Consider the following 10,257-nt stretch of genomic DNA (forward strand, 5'->3'; position numbering starts at 1 on the left):
GAGGGGTGCACCGTTCCCGGAGGTACTGCAATACCAGGTCGATGCGTGGAGTGGACGGAGCAAGCCCCTATTCCATCTCCCTGCTCCAAAAATCAATTTAATATATGGTCCCCAGATAAGGGACGTATCAGATATTAAACTGATAAGAACAGATTTTTTTTTTTTATTTCAAAATATACTTTATTCGTAAATATTCATAAATAATTTGATACACTGTACATTGGGTAATGCCATACATATGTTCACATTAACATACACAGTTTAGAATTTTCCTTTTTATATGCAAGTCTGTGCATTTCTCACTCCTATGCCCTTATATTGGGCTGAGGCGTCAGCAGAGCCCAAATGACTGCATGGGCCCCCTGATCTTCTTTAGACAGGCAGATGTTAAACGGTGGTCTTTCCCCACCGCGCCTTGGCGGCAGCTGCCCCAAGCTTCAGCGCGTCCCTCAACACGTAGTCTTGGACCTTGGAATGTGCCAGTCTGCAACACTCAGTCGGGGTCAACTCCTTCAGCTGGAAGATCAACAGGTTTCGGACCACCCAGAGAGCGTCCTTCACCGAGTTGATGATCCTCCAGGCGCAGTTGATATTCGTCTCGGTGTGCGTCCCGGGGAACAGGCCGTAGAGCACGGAGTCCCGTGTCACGGCGCTGCTCGGGACGAACCTCGACAAATACCACTGCATTCCTCTCCAGACTTCCTCTGCATAGGCACATTCCAGAAGGAGGTGTGTGACAGTCTCGTCCCCCCCGCAGCCACTTCGAGGGCAGCGTGCGGTGCGGCAGAGAGTCCGGGCGTGCATAAACGATCTCACGGGTAGAGCCCTTCTCACCACCAGCCAAGCCATGTCTTGGTGCTTGTTAGAAAGTTCTGGCGATGAGGCATTCTGCCAAATTGCTTTGACAGTCTGCTCAGGGAACCACTCAACAGGATCCGCCCTCTCCTTTTCCCGAAGGGTCTCAAGGACACTACGTGCTGACCACTTCCTGATGGACTTGTGGTCAAAGGTGTTTTTCTTCAGAAATTTCTCCACGAAGGACAGGTGGTACGGAACGGTCCAACTACTCGGAGCGTTCCGCGGCAGCGAGGCCAGGCCCATCCTTCGCAACACCGGGGACAGGTAGAACCTCAGTACGTAGTGACACTTGGTGTTGCGTACCGGGGATCCACGCACAGCTTGATGCAGCCACACACAAAGGTGGCCATCAGGGCGAGGGTGGCATTGGGAGTGTTTTTTCCCCCATTGCACCGGTCTTTGTACATGGTGTCTCTTCGGACCCGGTCCATCTTTGATCTCCACATGAAGTGGAAGATGGCCCGGGTGACTGCGGCAGCACAGGTTCTGGGATAGGCCAGGCCTGTGCCACATACAACAATACTGAGAGTACCTCGCACCTGATGACCAGGTTTTTCCCCGCGATGGAGAGCGACCGTTGCTCCCATCTGCCTAGTTTCTGTCTCATCTTCCTGATCCGCTCCTCCCAGGTCTTGGCGCACGCCCCAGCACCCCCGAACCAAATACCCAGCACCTTCAGGTGGCCAGTCCTGACGGTGAAGGGGATATAGGATTGGTCGGTCCAGTTCCCGAAGAGCATGGCCTCGCTCTTCCCTCGGTTTACCTTGGCCCCCGAGGCCCGCTCGAACTGGTCGCAGATGCACAGGAGTCTGTGCACGGACAGCGGATCCGAGCAGAAAACGGCGACGTCATCCATGTACAGGGAGGCCTTAACCTGTAGGCCCCCGCTGCCAGGAATAGTCACCCCTCTCAGGCTCGCATCCTTCCTGATGGATTCGGCAAATGGCTCTATGCAACATACAAACAAGGCAGGAGAGAGTGGGCAGCCCTGCCTGACTCCAGATCTTACAGGGAAGCTATCTGATTCCCACCCATTGATTGAGACTGCACTGACAATGTTGGTGTAGAGCAGTCTGATCCAATTGCAGATTCCCTCCCCAAAGCCCATTTTGGAGAGGACATCCCTCATATATGTATGCGATATCCTGTCAAAGGCTTTCTCCTGGTCCAGGCTGATGAGGCAGGTGTCCACCCCCCTGTCCTGCACGTAGGCGATCGTATCCCTGAGGAGTGCGAGGCTCTCAGAGATCTTCCTGCCCGGTACAGCACAGGTTTGGTCGGGGTGGATCACCGTTCCCAGAGCAGACCTGACCCGGTTTGCGATGACCTTTGACAAGATTTTGTAGTCTGTGTTTAGCAGTGAGATCGGTCTCCAATTTCTAATTTCATCCCTCTCCCCCTTCCGCTTATAGATGAGGGTGATGATGCCTTTCCTCATGGATTCACTCATGGTACCTGCCCGAAGCATACTGACATACACCTCCAGCAGGTCCCGGCCAATCAAGTCCCAAAGAGCGGAATAGATCTCGACCGGTAAGCCGTCGCTTCCGGGAGTTTTATTCTTTTCGAAGGACTCGAGGGCCCTGGTCAGCTCATCCAGAGATAGCGGCTGGTCCAGCCTCTCTCGCGTTCCGTCCTCTAGGACCTCCGTGATAGAGGACAGGAACGACTGTGAGGCCGTGCTGTCGGTTGGCTTCGCGTCATACAGGCTGGCATAGAAGGATTTACTGATCCTCATGACGTCAGCCTGAGATGACGTTACCGAGCCATCTTCTTCCTTCAGGCTGCTGAGCACGGAGCTCTCTTTGTGCACCTTCTGGAAGAAGAAACGTGAGCACGTCTCGTCCTGCTCTACCGAGCGGACCCTGGACCGGAAGATTATCTTGGAGGCCTCCGAGGCAAAGAGCGAGGCTTGCTGGCCCTTCACCTCCTTGAGGTCCTCCGTGACATCGACCCCCAACGTCTGCAGCAGGAGCAGGTTCTGCATACTTTCCTGGAGCTGGGACAGTTTTCCCCGCCTCTCTCTCGCCTCCTGAACACCTTTGAGGATGAAGAATCTCTTGATGTTCCCTTTTACTGTTTCCCACCAGTCTGCTGGAGACTCAAAGAGACACTTCGCGGTTCTCCAACCTGCGTAATCCCTCTTGAGCTCCTCGATGTTTCCCGGGGTCAACAGCTTAGTGTTCAGTTTCCACGTTCCCTTGCCCGTCCGCTGCTCGTCCTGTAGGTGACAGTCGGCCAGTAGGAGGCAGTGGTCAGAGAAGAACACCGGCTTGACGTCGGTGGTTCTGACCGAGAACGTTCGGGACACAAACAGGTAATCTATCCTTGAGCGGATAGACCCGTCTGCCCGTGACCATGTGTATCTACGCTGCGCTCCATCTGCAGGGGTGCTGAAGACGTCGTGCAGCTTGGCATCTTTGACCGTTTCCATCAGGGCTCTGGACGTAGCGTCCAGTTTACTGTCCCCCCCGCCGGATCGTCCATCTGCATCAATGATGCAGTTGAAGTCTCCGGCCAGAATGACCGGCCTGGACGTAGCCAGCAGCAGTGGAAGCTGTTGCAGGACGGCCAACCGTTCACTCTTATCCGCTGGGGCGTACACGTTGATTAGTCTTACGGGAGCGTTTCTGTATTTAACATCCACGACGAGGAGGCGCCCGCCCACCACCTCCTTAACCTCGGAGATAGTGAAGTTACCTCCCCGCAAAAGGATCCCTAGGCCTGAGGAGCGGTTATCGTTGCCCCCCGACCACACTGACGGCCCATGGGCCCACAAGCTCGACCACCTCCTGTAACTGCTGAGGTGGGGTATCCCGCACTCCTGCAGAAACAGGACGTCGGCTTTGACGCTGGCCAGGGAGGCCAGTGTTGAAACGCATCGCGTAGCCGATTTGATGCTACGCACGTTGATGCTAGCAATTTTCAACCCCATTTTAACAGTTTACAGGTTTACCGGTGTCCGTTTGCTGCTGGTCCTGCCCTTCTGGGGTAGCTGCGTGCATCCCTGTGGTGGCGGCAAACTGTTGGACCTTCGCAGGGCTGAGGTAACTGTCCAGCTCCGCGCTGGAGCCATTACCCCACTCTGTTGTCTTCGTGTCGGGCCCGTGGTCCGCACTGACCAGTTCTCCGTCTGACAGCAGGGCTGTCATAGGACCGCTGCTCCCAGATACCTGGAGCTGTGGGCCGGTGAGTACCTCCTGGTTCTCACCGGGTAGGGGGAGGCCATTACCCGTCCCCTCAGAGGGATCGTCCTTTCCTTCCTGGGCGGTGCTGCCCTCCTTTCTCCTCACAACGCTCTGCCTCTTCCTCTGATGACGACCCTTCTTGCGCCCATCCTCACCATCGGAAGAGCTGCATGCGTCTTCGCCTTGTAGGTGTCGCTTTCCCCTTCGCTGGGTGGCTTTGGGGCCCCCAAGAGGTTTCCTCTTCCTGTTTTTTACTGTGATCCAGTCCTCTGCATCCTTTGATTCCTCCTCTTCCATTTCCTCTGACTGCATTGACGGAGCTTGGATCGGCTGCTGCACCTCCCGCTGTCTGCCGTCTGCTCCGCTACTGCCTGCTCTTCCTTCTGGGTGCCTCCAGGCACCGTTTCCACGCTATTTTCATTTGCCTTCCTCGCCTTTGTTGGTCCGCGGCTCGTATTCGTGTTGCTACCTCCGGCCATCTGTGCGTAGGTAGCGGCTCCTCGTCTTGGGCAGGCCTTGTACATGTGGCCCGCCTCTCCGCACAGGTTACAGTTCTTGGCCTCCTTACAATCCTTGGTCAGGTGGCCTTCCTGCTTGCAATTTCGGCATACGGTCACCTTGCAGTCGGCCGCCATGTGGCCTGACCTCCCGCAGGTTCGGCACACCTTCGGCTGCCCTGCGTACGTCAGGTAGCCTCTGCTCCCTCCAATTGCGAAGCTGGAGGGTGGGTGGAGGATGTTCCCGCTGCCATCGACCCTCAGGGTTACCTTGACCTGTCTTTTACTTGTCCAGATCCCGAAAGGATCAACGACATCAGTGCTTTCTCCTTCAACCTGGACATACCTCTTCAAGAAGGTGAGAACATCTGCCGCTGGGACGTAGGGGTTGTACATTTGGATTGTAACAACCCGACTTCTCTGCGCAGGAAGCACACACAACGGGACCGCCGACAAGATGGAGAACAGAGGTTCCCCTTCCTTCTCCTTGAAGACCTTCAGGAGCTGCTCACAATGCTTCACGCTCCTGAAGGTCACGTCGAAGTAGCCTGCCCCAGGGAAATCCTGCAGGCAGTACACATCCGCTGCTGCAAACCCACAGCACTCCAGCAAGACCTTCTTCACAAACACCGTCCGATCAACCGGTGTGTGCTCCTCCACCTTCTTCACAGTCACCCTGACTGTGTTGCGAATGCCCTGGCCAGGGCTGCGAATGGCTGCTGAGGCCATGGCTCCAAGATTGGCTGGTCCCTGAATTGGCGTTAGGCCGAAGCCAGCATGAAGATCCACCAATAGCAGGTCAGCACAACCAAACGATCCTCCAACGTCCAATCACGATCCAGCGATGGTCTCTCCACTAGCTCTGATGACTCGCAACTCGACACCTGTCCTGATAAGAACAGACACTTGATCTTAGCCAAAAGGCCGAGAAGCGATAACTACAATACCGCGGACTGCCTCAAGTCCCATTTGTCCTCCATGTTTTCAGTCAGCTTGATTCTGTTCAAAGACTTGTAGATCACTGCTGACAGTTTCCCTGTCGCCGTAGTCCTCCCAGGATTTCTAACTAGAGCAGCAGATCCGTTTACAGCAGTTGCTTTTTTTCCCCTGTCAGTGAAGCACTGCCTCATGGTCATGTAGAGATTGTCAGTATCTCACCAATCAGGTGGGTCAGGGCTAAGCTGACGTGACTTGAGGAGGTGGTAACCAACTGCAGAACTGCACGCATTGAATGAGACATTCAGCCTGTCATGTCTGCATCAGCTCTCTGCACGAGCAACTTCCCCAGTCCCACTCGCCCTCTCTTCAGATAAGTATCCGACCCTGCGACCAAAGTCACCATTGAATCTGCCTCCAGCACCCTCTCTCTCAGGCAGTGCACTGCATATTCTAACCACTCGCTGAAGACGCTTGGGCCTAGGACACTAGCTCGATGAAATGTGACAGGTAGAGAAGAGAGCAGTAGATTCAGCCGAGCCCTCCATGTCTTTGATGTGTGTGTGTGTGTGTGTGGATGTGCCTGCAGTTAGAACATAGAACAGTACAGCACAGTACAGGCCCTTCGGCCCACCATGTTGTGCCGAGCAGTTTTCTTAATCTAAGATCAACCTAACCTACACAGCTCTCAATTTACTGCCGTCCAGCGTGTGCTCGTCCAGCAGTCGCTTAAATGTCCCTGACAGCTTGTGGGAGATTAGAAATGTAGTTTCTGCAGGTGGTGGTGGTGGTGGTTAGAGATGTTGCTTTTGCAGATGGGTGAGGGGGTGTTGTGGGGGGAGGGGAAGGGGAACATTACACAAACAGTCGCGGGATTCTTGCAGCATACTTAAGGCTAAGATTTTAACCAATATAGAGGTTTTTGTTTAAGAAATAGTTTTAAACTAAGAAATAACTTTAAAGTGTTGTGGCTGACCACAAAAGAAGCAGTAGGGACATCTCACAACAAGCTTATAGTATGATAAGGGGAACTGGCTAAAATAACAGACAGGCTGTAACAGACAAGGACAAGGACAGCAGGGTAGTCAGATCAGGAAAATTAGAGAAAAACAAGTCAGGTAAATCGGCTTATGATAGGATGGAAAAGGGAGGCGTGATTCCGCAACTTGCAAACTGAATAAGAATGCTTACATGCTTTGTATTGGCGCGCTTTCGCTAGCCTGATTGCTTGAGCAAAACGCCCGTTCTTGCAGGCCGTAAAGAATAAAATGCTCTTGTTTCCAAGACTTTGTCTCAGGCTGAATTGTGAGTGAGTTTTGTTTCTCAGAGTTGCCGAAGGGCCTGTTGTTGCGCTGCTCTGTTCGACGTTCTAAAAATCTCAGCTGTTACCAATGTGAAAAATCCCTGCCTCCCCACAAGGCAAATGATTGGAGCAGGTTCGAATTCTGACCGAAAAATCTCACTGCCAGGAAATCTCGGCTCACCTTTACGAACAGAAACTCTTACAGACTAACAAATGTGAACTCCCATCCTCCAACCCACCTCGTGCAAATGAACAGCACGACGGGGGATGTGAAGATCAATTTACAGCAAATCAGCCTTTATTGGTTCGGCTCCCGCTCCAAACATTCCAATTCAGTCTGCTTCCTTAGAATTGCAAATCAAGATTCAAGAGTGCTAATTGCAGCGCTAACAGCAAGCTAATGGTTTGATAGCGGCCGGGCAATCAAAAAGCAAGGTCTAAAATGCAAAATAAAGCAAAACACCCAGTAAGCAAAACCTCAGCTTCTGTGGAGAGAAAGCAGAATTAACGCTTCGAGTCCAGTGACCCTTCTCCCGAAGGTTGCAGCGAGTTCTGTTTTCGTCCACACATTACAACCTGCAGCACCACGCGTGGAGTCAGTGATCAACTGCACCTTCACCCTATCGGTAGCCACTGAGCACCTACATCGATGCATGCATCAGGACGAGACGGAACCTGAACCAAACGGGCGGAGGCTCCGAAGCTCTCTCCCACCCTCTCACCTTCAATGCGCACTTGGATCCATCCGGCTGCTCCGCATCAGGAAGCATCAGCAGCGCGGCCTCAATCAACAGATGGGAATCAGAAAGCTTCCCCACACAGTCACACAGTACAGAAGAGGCCCTCTGGCCCTCCGAGTCCGCACTGACAAAGCTACTCTAAGTCTGTTCTAGTCCCACTTTCCAGCACTTGGTCCGTAGCCAGGAAAAGTTATGACATTTCCAGTGCTCATCCAAGTAGTTTTTCAAGGTTTTGAGGTTCCCCGCCTCGCTACCCTCCCAAGCAGTGCATTCCAGACCGCCGCCACCCTCTGGGAAACAACTGCTTTCTGTCATGACCGCAAGACCACGGAAGGTCTGACGGCCCGGGCCGTAAGACGTACGAGCAGAATCAGGCCGTTCGGCCGTGGCTCACAGGTTTGTCAACCCCGATTCTCCTGCCCTCTCCCCCACGACCCTTGATCCCCTTATAATCAAGAGCCTCTCTCTCTCTCTGTGAAGCGCTTCTGTGAAGCACTACTATTATAGGACAAGCCAAACAGAGAACAGCCAGGGAATTCCTAGAGGCATGGCACTCATCCACAGATTCAATCAATGAGCACATCGACCTGGACCCAATATACCGGCCACTGCAGCGGGCGCTGTGTGGGCGGCACGGTGGAACAGTGGTTAGGACTGCTGCCTCACAGCGCCAGAGACCCGGGTTCAATTCCCAACTCAGGCGACAGACTGTGTGGAGTTTGCACATTCTCCCCGTGTCTGCGTGGGTTTCCTCCGGGTACTCCGGTTTCCTCCCACAGTCCAAAGATGTGCGGGTCAGGTGAATTGGCCATGCTAAATTGCCCGTAGTGTTGCGCTTCGGCGGGTCGGTGTGGACTTGTTGGGCCGAAGGGCCTGTTTCCACATGGTAAGTAATCTAATCTAAACAAACAACTGGAACTGATAACCGGAAGCGGCAGGGTCAAATCACTATAAACGCGGGAGGAAACATCACAGAAGCGCTTCACAGGAGGCTCCCAAGCACTGACGATGTCACCTAGACAGGGGACGAAACGTCTGCAACACAAATTCCCAGCTCGGCGAACAGAACCACAACAACGAGCACCCGAGCTATAAATCTTCTCCCAAACTTTGAACCTCTCCACCTCTGTCTTAAATGCAACCTCATCTCGGCCTGAAGGGGCGACCCTTCATCCTGAGGCTGTACTTCCAGGTCCTCGTCTCGCCTACTAGTGGGACCATCTTCTTCACAACCACTCTGACCAGGCCCCCCCCAGTAGCTTGTAAGGTTCAGTCAGATCCCGCCTTACCTTTCGAAACACCATCGGGTACAGACCCAGAGACCTCATGTGACAAACCCAGGGGGAAACCTTCTCTAGACTCCCTCCCAACACCAGCGCATCCCTTCCTTCGGTACACGGCACAAAACTGCTCCCAATATTCCACCTGTGGTCAGACCAGCGCCTGACGCAGCCTCGGCAGCACGTCCCTGCTCCTGTTTTCTCGCCCGCTTGAAATGAATGCCGACACTGCATTTGCCTTCCGAACCATCGGATGGACCTGCATGTTAATCTTGAAACAACCTGGAACTAGGACTCCCAAGAGACCTCTGCGCTTCAGATTTGCAAAGCCTTTCCCTCGTTCAGAAATATCGTCTACCCGATTGTTCTCGCTACCAAAGTGCAATTACGCACACTTGGTCACTTCTTTCCCCACTCGCCCAACATGTCCACGCTCTTCTGCAGCCTGCCCATTTCCTCAAAACTACCTGTCCCTCTAGCTATCTTTGTGCCAACTGCAAAACTCAGCAAAAGTGCCCTCCGTGGCCCCCATTATCGTGGACACCCCAATAAGGTCCCTGTCACAGCCCCGTCTACAAGGTATTTGCGGAATTTCACCACAGTTATACACGTGGCCGGAGACTTTGGCACTGTCGCACCGATAACACAGGGCCCAGCGAGCCTGTGCCGATTCCTACTCCTTGTTTGGGCGTGCTACTTGTTGCCCAGACGCGGTTTCAGTCCCGCCGTTCCGCCTCCCGTTCACGTGTCTAACAAGGTGAGCCTGAAACGTTCCTAACGTGCCTGCTTCCAGCGCTTCGACTGGCAACGAGTTTCAGGCACCCACCATCCTCTATGTGAAAACCTTTCTCCGCACTTCTCCCTTCTCACTTTCCACCTCTCACCGTGAACCTGTACCCACTGACTCGCCACCCTCTCGATGCCTCTCAGTACGCTGTCGACCTCTATCGGGTCGCCCCTCAGCTTCCGTCTTTGCAGTGACAACAATCCCAAGTTTATTCAACCTCTCCTCACAACAGAAGCACTCCAGGGCAGGCAACGTCCTGGTAAACCTTCTCTGCACCCTCTCCAAAGCATCCACGTCCTTCTGGCAGTGTGCCGAACAGCACTGCGCGCGGTATCCCGAATGTAGCCTAACTGGAGTTTTGTACAGCTGTTTATACAGATCATTTATTTACACGTCACAAACAACAAAGGCCCTAGCACCGCCCTGCGGGATACCACTAGTTACTGATCTCCTTTCCGAAAAATGCGCTTCCACCGCTACTCTCGGTCTTCTGTGACCGAGCCGGTTTTGTATCCAGCTAGCCGGCTCACCTCAGATCCCACGAGACGCTACCTTTTGCAGCAGCCTGCCTTAAGATGTGAAACGATCCAGAAGAGATTACTGACGCCAAAGGTGACTACGCTTAAAATGAAAGTGCTGGGATTGGCAACCGTGACGGAACTCGCAGC

The 10,257-nt window shown here is 53.5% G+C and overlaps 1 pseudogene; it reads right to left on the reverse strand.

The window, feature by feature from the left end:
• LOC132809320 (U2 spliceosomal RNA) lies at positions 1-177 on the reverse strand (annotated as a pseudogene).
• Positions 178-10,257: the final 10,080 nt, after the last annotated feature.

This window comes from Hemiscyllium ocellatum, chromosome 3 (assembly GCF_020745735.1).
Source record: "Hemiscyllium ocellatum isolate sHemOce1 chromosome 3, sHemOce1.pat.X.cur, whole genome shotgun sequence".
Lineage (NCBI taxonomy): Eukaryota > Metazoa > Chordata > Chondrichthyes > Orectolobiformes > Hemiscylliidae > Hemiscyllium > Hemiscyllium ocellatum.